This window comes from Atractosteus spatula, chromosome 10 (genome assembly GCF_055471065.1).
Source record: "Atractosteus spatula isolate fAtrSpa1 chromosome 10, fAtrSpa1.hap1, whole genome shotgun sequence".
Lineage (NCBI taxonomy): Eukaryota > Metazoa > Chordata > Actinopteri > Semionotiformes > Lepisosteidae > Atractosteus > Atractosteus spatula.
In genome coordinates, this window is record NC_142715.1 from 22775883 (window position 1) to 22783382 (window position 7500).

A 7500-nucleotide genomic window follows, 5' to 3' on the forward strand; every position below is an offset into this window, starting at 1 on the left:
GAATTGTATTGAGATCGTTTTCCACAGAGCTCAGATGTCAAAGCACAGCAGCAGCTCTCCACAGCGATCCTCTATAGCGCCCTTTCTCCCGCAGCTCCGTCCTCATTGGAAGGAAGCAAGAAAAAAGCAGCGTCGTAAAAGAGGTGACGGAGCTGTCCTCTCTATAAGAAGGGTGCCAGCGAGCCTTGCTCTCGCTTACGGCCACACCCCCTTGAGCACGCCTGATCTCGTCTGATCTCGGAAGCTAAACAGGGATGGGCCTGGTTAGTACTTGGATGGGAGACCGCCTGGGAATACCAGGTGCTGTAAGCTTTTAAGCGCAGGAGGCGCCCTATCCCCGCTCGCTCGCTCATTCCCCTGTTCACACGTGCAGTGCGGCTTGTCCGTCTGTTTATTTGTCAGCTTTGGCGAGACACGGGTGCTTGTGTATTAGCGTGAGCGTTTTTTATTCTGATCATGAACAGTTTTACAAGTCCGCAAAGGATCGAGGAAAGGTTTATCGCCAGCTGAAAAGAGACACAGCGCTTCGGCTGTGGAGACTTGTTCGGCTGGCGTTCGGGGAGTCGCGTTTTTCAGAATTGTATTGAGATCGTTTTCCACAGAGCTCAGATGTCAAAGCACAGCAGCAGCTCTCCACAGCGATCCTCTATAGCGCCCTTTCTCCCGCAGCTCCGTCCTCATTGGAAGGAAGCAAGAAAAAAGCAGCGTCGTAAAAGAGGTGACGGAGCTGTCCTCTCTATAAGAAGGGTGCCAGCGAGCCTTGCTCTCGCTTACAGCCACACCCCCTTGAGCACGCCTGATCTCGTCTGATCTTGGAAGCTAAACAGGGATGGGCCTGGTTAGTACTTGGATGGGAGACCGCCTGGGAATACCAGGTGCTGTAAGCTTTTAAGCGCAGGAGGCGCCCTATCCCCGCTCGCTCGCTCATTCCCCTGTTCACACGTGCAGTGCGGCTTGTACGTCTGTTTATTTGTCAGCTTTGGCGAGACACGGGTGCTTGTGTATTAGCGTGAGCGTTTTTTATTCTGATCATGAACAGTTTTACAAGTCCGCAAAGGATCGAGGAAATTTTTATCGCCAGCTGAAAAGAGACACAGCGCTTCGGCTGTGGAGACTTGTTCGGCTGGCGTTCGGGGAGTCGCGTTTTTCAGAATTGTATTGAGATCGTTTTCCACAGAGCTCAGATGTCAAAGCACAGCAGCAGCTCTCCACAGCGATCCTCTATAGCGCCCTTTCTCCCGCAGCTCCGTCCTCATTGGAAGGAAGCAAGAGTGAAAGGCTGAAGTGAAATAGAGCGGGGACGAAGGCAGTGAAGAGAGAGAACGTGGGAAGAAGAGAAAAACGCAAGGGAAAAAAAGCAGCGTCGTAAAAGAGGTGACGGAGCTGTCCTCTCTATAAGAAGGGTGCCAGCGAGCCTTGCTCTCGCTTACGGCCACACCCCCTTGAGCACGCCTGATCTCGTCTGATCTCGGAAGCTAAACAGGGATGGGCCTGGTTAGTACTTGGATGGGAGACCGCCTGGGAATACCAGGTGCTGTAAGCTTTTAAGCGCAGGAGGCGCCCTATCCCCGCTCGCTCGCTCATTCCCCTGTTCACACGTGCAGTGCGGCTTGTCCGTCTGTTTATTTGTCAGCTTTGGCGAGACACGGGTGCTTGTGTATTAGCGTGAGCGTTTTTTATTCTGATCATGAACAGTTTTACAAGTCCGCAATGGATCGAGGAAAGGTTTATCGCCAGCTGAAAAGAGACACAGCGCTTCGGCTGTGGAGACTTGTTCGGCTGGCGTTCGGGGAGTCGCGTTTTTCAGAATTGTATTGAGATCGTTTTCCACAGAGCTCAGATGTCAAAGCACAGCAGCAGCTCTCCACAGCGATCCTCTATAGCGCCCTTTCTCCCGCAGCTCCGTCCTCATTGGAAGGAAGCAAGAGTGAAAGGCTGAAGTGAAATAGAGCGGGGACGAAGGCAGTGAAGAGAGAGAACGTGGGAAGAAGAGAAAAACGCAAGGGAAAAAAAGCAGCGTCGTAAAAGAGGTGACGGAGCTGTCCTCTCTATAAGAAGGGTGCCAGCGAGCCTTGCTCTCGCTTACGGCCACACCCCCTTGAGCACGCCTGATCTCGTCTGATCTCGGAAGCTAAACAGGGATGGGCCTGGTTAGTACTTGGATGGGAGACCGCCTGGGAATACCAGGTGCTGTAAGCTTTTAAGCGCAGGAGGTGCCCTATCCCCGCTCGCTCGCTCATTCCCCTGTTCACACGTGCAGTGCGGCTTGTCCGTCTGTTTATTTGTCAGCTTTGGCGAGACACGGGTGCTTGTGTATTAGCGTGAGCGTTTTTTATTCTGATCATGAACAGTTTTACAAGTCCGCAAAGGATCGAGGAAAGGTTTATCGCCAGCTGAAAAGAGACACAGCGCTTCGGCTGTGGAGACTTGTTCGGCTGGCGTTCGGGGAGTCGCGTTTTTCAGAATTGTATTGAGATCGTTTTCCACAGAGCTCAGATGTCAAAGCACAGCAGCAGCTCTCCACAGCGATCCTCTATAGCGCCCTTTCTCCCGCAGCTCCGTCCTCATTGGAAGGAAGCAAGAAAAAAGCAGCGTCGTAAAAGAGGTGACGGAGCTGTCCTCTCTATAAGAAGGGTGCCAGCGAGCCTTTGCTCTTGCTTACAGCCACACCCCCTTGAGCACGCCTGATCTCGTCTGATCTTGGAAGCTAAACAGGGATGGGCCTGGTTAGTACTTGGATGGGAGACCGCCTGGGAATACCAGGTGCTGTAAGCTTTTAAGCGCAGGAGGCGCCCTATCCCCGCTCGCTCGCTCATTCCCCTGTTCACACGTGCAGTGCGGCTTGTACGTCTGTTTATTTGTCAGCTTTGGCGAGACACGGGTGCTTGTGTATTAGCGTGAGCGTTTTTTATTCTGATCATGAACAGTTTTACAAGTCCGCAAGGGATCGAGGAAATTTTTATCGCCAGCTGAAAAGAGACACAGCGCTTCGGCTGTGGAGACTTGTTCGGCTGGCGTTCGGGGAGTCGCGTTTTTCAGAATTGTATTGAGATCGTTTTCCACAGAGCTCAGATGTCAAAGCACAGCAGCAGCTCTCCACAGCGATCCTCTATAGCGCCCTTTCTCCCGCAGCTCCGTCCTCATTGGAAGGAAGCAAGAGTGAAAGGCTGAAGTGAAATAGAGCGGGGACGAAGGCAGTGAAGAGAGAGAACGTGGGAAGAAGAGAAAAACGCAAGGGAAAAAAAGCAGCGTCGTAAAAGAGGTGACGGAGCTGTCCTCTCTATAAGAAGGGTGCCAGCGAGCCTTGCTCTCGCTTACGGCCACACCCCCTTGAGCACGCCTGATCTCGTCTGATCTCGGAAGCTAAACAGGGATGGGCCTGGTTAGTACTTGGATGGGAGACCGCCTGGGAATACCAGGTGCTGTAAGCTTTTAAGCGCAGGAGGCGCCCTATCCCCGCTCGCTCGCTCATTCCCCTGTTCACACGTGCAGTGCGGCTTGTCCGTCTGTTTATTTGTCAGCTTTGGCGAGACACGGGTGCTTGTTTATTAGCGTGAGCGTTTTTTATTCTGATCATGAACAGTTTTACAAGTCCGCAAAGGATCAAGGAAAGGTTTATCGCCAGCTGAAAAGAGACACAGCGCTTCGGCTGTGGAGACTTGTTCGGCTGGCGTTCGGGGAGTCGCGTTTTTCAGAATTGTATTGAGATCGTTTTCCACAGAGCTCAGATGTCAAAGCACAGCAGCAGCTCTCCACAGCGATCCTCTATAGCGCCCTTTCTCCCGCAGCTCCGTCCTCATTGGAAGGAAGCAAGAAAAAAGCAGCGTCGTAAAAGAGGTGACGGAGCTGTCCTCTCTATAAGAAGGGTGCCAGCGAGCCTTGCTCTCGCTTACGTCCATACCCCCTTGAGCACCCCTGATCTCGTCTGATCTCGGAAGCTAAACAGGGATGGGCCTGGTTAGTACTTGGATGGGAGACCGCCTGGGAATGCCAGGTGCTGTAAGCTTTTAAGCGCAGGAGGCGCCCTATCCCCGCTCGCTCGCTCATTCCCCTGTTCACACGTGCAGTGCGGCTTGTCCGTCTGTTTATTTGTCAGCTTTGGCGAGACACGGGTGCTTGTGTATTAGCGTGAGCGTTTTTTATTCTGATCATGAACAGTTTTACAAGTCCGCAAAGGATCGAGGAAAGGTTTATCGCCAGCTGAAAAGAGACACAGCGCTTCGGCTGTGGAGACTTGTTCGGCTGGCGTTCGGGGAGTCGCGTTTTTCAGAATTGTATTGAGATCGTTTTCCACAGAGCTCAGATGTCAAAGCACAGCAGCAGCTCTCCACAGCGATCCTCTATAGCGCCCTTTCTCCCGCAGCTCCGTCCTCATTGGAAGGAAGCAAGAGTGAAAGGCTGAAGTGAAATAGAGCGGGGACGAAGGCAGTGAAGAGAGAGAACGTGGGAAGAAGAGAAAAACGCAAGGGAAAAAAAGCAGCGTCGTAAAAGAGGTGACGGAGCTGTCCTCTCTATAAGAAGGGTGCCAGCGAGCCTTGCTCTCGCTTACGGCCACACCCCCTTGAGCACGCCTGATCTCGTCTGATCTCGGAAGCTAAACAGGGATGGGCCTGGTTAGTACTTGGATGGGAGACCGCCTGGGAATACCAGGTGCTGTAAGCTTTTAAGCGCAGGAGGCGCCCTATCCCCGCTCGCTCGCTCATTCCCCTGTTCACACGTGCAGTGCGGCTTGTCCGTCTGTTTATTTGTCAGCTTTGGCGAGACACGGGTGCTTGTGTATTAGCGTGAGCGTTTTTTATTCTGATCATGAACAGTTTTACAAGTCCGCAAAGGATCGAGGAAAGGTTTATCGCCAGCTGAAAAGAGACACAGCGCTTCGGCTGTGGAGACTTGTTCGGCTGGCGTTCGGGGAGTCGCGTTTTTCAGAATTGTATTGAGATCGTTTTCCACAGAGCTCAGATGTCAAAGCACAGCAGCAGCTCTCCACAGCGATCCTCTATAGCGCCCTTTCTCCCGCAGCTCCGTCCTCATTGGAAGGAAGCAAGAAAAAAGCAGCGTCGTAAAAGAGGTGACGGAGCTGTCCTCTCTATAAGAAGGGTGCCAGCGAACCTTGCTCTCGCTTACGGCCATACCCCCTTGAGCACGCCTGATCTCGTCTGATCTCGGAAGCTAAACAGGGATGGGCCTGGTTAGTACTTGGATGGGAGACCGCCTGGGAATGCCAGGTGCTGTAAGCTTTTAAGCGCAGGAGGCGCCCTATCCCCGCTCGCTCGCTCATTCCCCTGTTCACACGTGCAGTGCGGCTTGTCCGTCTGTTTATTTGTCAGCTTTGGCGAGACACGGGTGCTTGTGTATTAGCGTGAGCGTTTTTTATTCTGATCATGAACAGTTTTACAAGTCCGCAAAGGATCGAGGAAAGGTTTATCGCCAGCTGAAAAGAGACACAGCGCTTCGGCTGTGGAGACTTGTTCGGCTGGCGTTCGGGGAGTCGCGTTTTTCAGAATTGTATTGAGATCGTTTTCCACAGAGCTCAGATGTCAAAGCACAGCAGCAGCTCTCCACAGCGATCCTCTATAGCGCCCTTTCTCCCGCAGCTCCGTCCTCATTGGAAGGAAGCAAGAGTGAAAGGCTGAAGTGAAATAGAGCGGGGACGAAGGCAGTGAAGAGAGAGAACGTGGGAAGAAGAGAAAAACGCAAGGGAAAAAAAGCAGCGTCGTTAAAGAGGTGACGGAGCTGTACTCTCTATAAGAAGGGTGCCAGCGAGCCTTGCTCTCGCTTACGGCCACACCCCCTTGAGCACGCCTGATCTCGTCTGATCTGGGAAGCTAAACAGGGATGGGCCTGTTTAGTACTTGGATGGGAGACCGCCTGGGAATACCAGGTGCTGTAAGCTTTTAAGCGCAGGAGGCGCCCTATCCCCGCTCGCTCGCTCATTCCCCTGTTCACACGTGCAGTGCGGCTTGTCCGTCTGTTTATTTGTCAGCTTTGGCGAGACACGGGTGCTTGTGCATTAGCGTGAGCGTTTTTTATTCTGATCATGAACAGTTTTACAAGTCCGCAAAGGATCGAGGAAAGGTTTATCGCCAGCTGAAAAGAGACACAGCGCTTCGGCTGTGGAGACTTGTTCGGCTGGCGTTCGGGGAGTCGCGTTTTTCAGAATTGTATTGAGATCGTTTTCCACAGAGCTCAGATGTCAAAACACAGCAGCAGCTCTCCACAGCGATCATCTATAGCGCCCTTTCTCCCGCAGCTCCGTCCTCATTGGAAGGAAGCAAGAGTGAAAGGCTGAAGTGAAATAGAGCGGGGACGAAGGCAGTGAAGAGAGAGAACGTGGGAAGAAGAGAAAAACGCAAGGGAAAAAAAGCAGCGTCGTTAAAGAGGTGACGGAGCTGTCCTCTCTATAAGAAGGGTGACAGCGAGTCTTGCTCTCGCTTACGGCCACACCCCCTTGAGCACGCCTGATCTCGTCTGGTTTCGGACGCTAAACAGGGATGGGCCTGGTTAGTACTTGGATGGGAGACCGCCTGGGAATACCAGGTGCTGTAAGCTTTTAAGCGCAGGAGGCGCCCTATCCCCGCTCGCTCGCTCATTCCCCTGTTCACACGTGCAGTGCGGCTTGTCCGTCTGTTTATTTGTCAGCTTTGGCGAGACACGGGTGCTTGTGTATTAGCGTGAGCGTTTTTTATTCTGATCATGAACAGTTTTACAAGTCCGCAAAGGATCGAGGAAAGGTTTATCGCCAGCTGAAAAGAGACACAGCGCTTCGGCTGTGGAGACTTGTTCGGCTGGCGTTCGGGGAGTCGCGTTTTTCAGAATTGTATTGAGATCGTTTTCCACAGAGCTCAGATGTCAAAGCACAGCAGCAGCTCTCCACAGCGATCCTCTATAGCGCCCTTTCTCCCGCAGCTCCGTCCTCATTGGAAGGAAGCAAGAGTGAAAGGCTGAAGTGAAATAGAGCGGGGACGAAGGCAGTGAAGAGAGAGAACGTGGGAAGAAGAGAAAAACGCAAGGGAAAAAAAGCAGCGTCGTAAAAGAGGTGACGGAGCTGTCCTCTCTATAAGAAGGGTGCCAGCGAGCCTTGCTCTCGCTTACGGCCACACCCCCTTGAGCACGCCTGATCTCGTCTGATCTCGGAAGCTAAACAGGGATGGGCCTGGTTAGTACTTGGATGGGAGACCGCCTGGGAATACCAGGTGCTGTAAGCTTTTAAGCGCAGGAGGCGCCCTATCCCCGCTCGCTCGCTCATTCCCCTGTTCACACGTGCAGTGCGGCTTGTCCGTCTGTTTATTTGTCAGCTTTGGCGAGACACGGGTGCTTGTGTATTAGCGTGAGCGTTTTTTATTCTGATCATGAACAGTTTTACAAGTCCGCAAAGGATCGAGGAAAGGTTTATCGCCAGCTGAAAAGAGACACAGCGCTTCGGCTGTGGAGACTTGTTCGGCTGGCGTTCGGGGAGACGCGTTTTTCAGAATTGTATTGAGATCGTTTTCCACAGAGCTC

General features: G+C 52.6%; 7 non-coding genes and 5 pseudogenes across 7 annotated transcripts; all 12 read left to right on the forward strand.

Annotated features, from left to right (window-relative positions):
* The first annotated feature begins 193 nt into the window (after positions 1-193).
* On the forward strand, positions 194-312 carry LOC148825938 (5S ribosomal RNA). Its single transcript, XR_016093378.1, has one exon. It is a non-coding gene; the product is annotated as a 5S ribosomal RNA (ribosomal RNA).
* Positions 313-768: 456 nt separating this feature from the next.
* On the forward strand, positions 769-887 carry LOC148825939 (5S ribosomal RNA; annotated as a pseudogene).
* A 537-nt stretch (positions 888-1424) lies between these two features.
* LOC148825940 (5S ribosomal RNA) lies at positions 1425-1543 on the forward strand. The gene has a single exon (XR_016093379.1). It is a non-coding gene; the product is annotated as a 5S ribosomal RNA (ribosomal RNA).
* A 537-nt stretch (positions 1544-2080) lies between these two features.
* Positions 2081-2199, forward strand: LOC148825941 (5S ribosomal RNA). The gene has a single exon (XR_016093380.1). It is a non-coding gene; the product is annotated as a 5S ribosomal RNA (ribosomal RNA).
* Positions 2200-2656: 457 nt separating this feature from the next.
* On the forward strand, positions 2657-2775 carry LOC148825942 (5S ribosomal RNA; annotated as a pseudogene).
* A 537-nt stretch (positions 2776-3312) lies between these two features.
* On the forward strand, positions 3313-3431 carry LOC148825943 (5S ribosomal RNA). The gene has a single exon (XR_016093381.1). It is a non-coding gene; the product is annotated as a 5S ribosomal RNA (ribosomal RNA).
* Positions 3432-3887: 456 nt separating this feature from the next.
* On the forward strand, positions 3888-4006 carry LOC148825944 (5S ribosomal RNA; annotated as a pseudogene).
* Positions 4007-4543: 537 nt separating this feature from the next.
* LOC148825945 (5S ribosomal RNA) lies at positions 4544-4662 on the forward strand. The gene has a single exon (XR_016093382.1). It is a non-coding gene; the product is annotated as a 5S ribosomal RNA (ribosomal RNA).
* A 456-nt stretch (positions 4663-5118) lies between these two features.
* On the forward strand, positions 5119-5237 carry LOC148825946 (5S ribosomal RNA). The gene has a single exon (XR_016093300.1). It is a non-coding gene; the product is annotated as a 5S ribosomal RNA (ribosomal RNA).
* Positions 5238-5774: 537 nt separating this feature from the next.
* LOC148825947 (5S ribosomal RNA) lies at positions 5775-5893 on the forward strand (annotated as a pseudogene).
* Positions 5894-6430: 537 nt separating this feature from the next.
* On the forward strand, positions 6431-6549 carry LOC148825948 (5S ribosomal RNA; annotated as a pseudogene).
* A 537-nt stretch (positions 6550-7086) lies between these two features.
* On the forward strand, positions 7087-7205 carry LOC148825949 (5S ribosomal RNA). The gene has a single exon (XR_016093383.1). It is a non-coding gene; the product is annotated as a 5S ribosomal RNA (ribosomal RNA).
* The last annotated feature ends 295 nt before the right edge of the window (positions 7206-7500 follow it).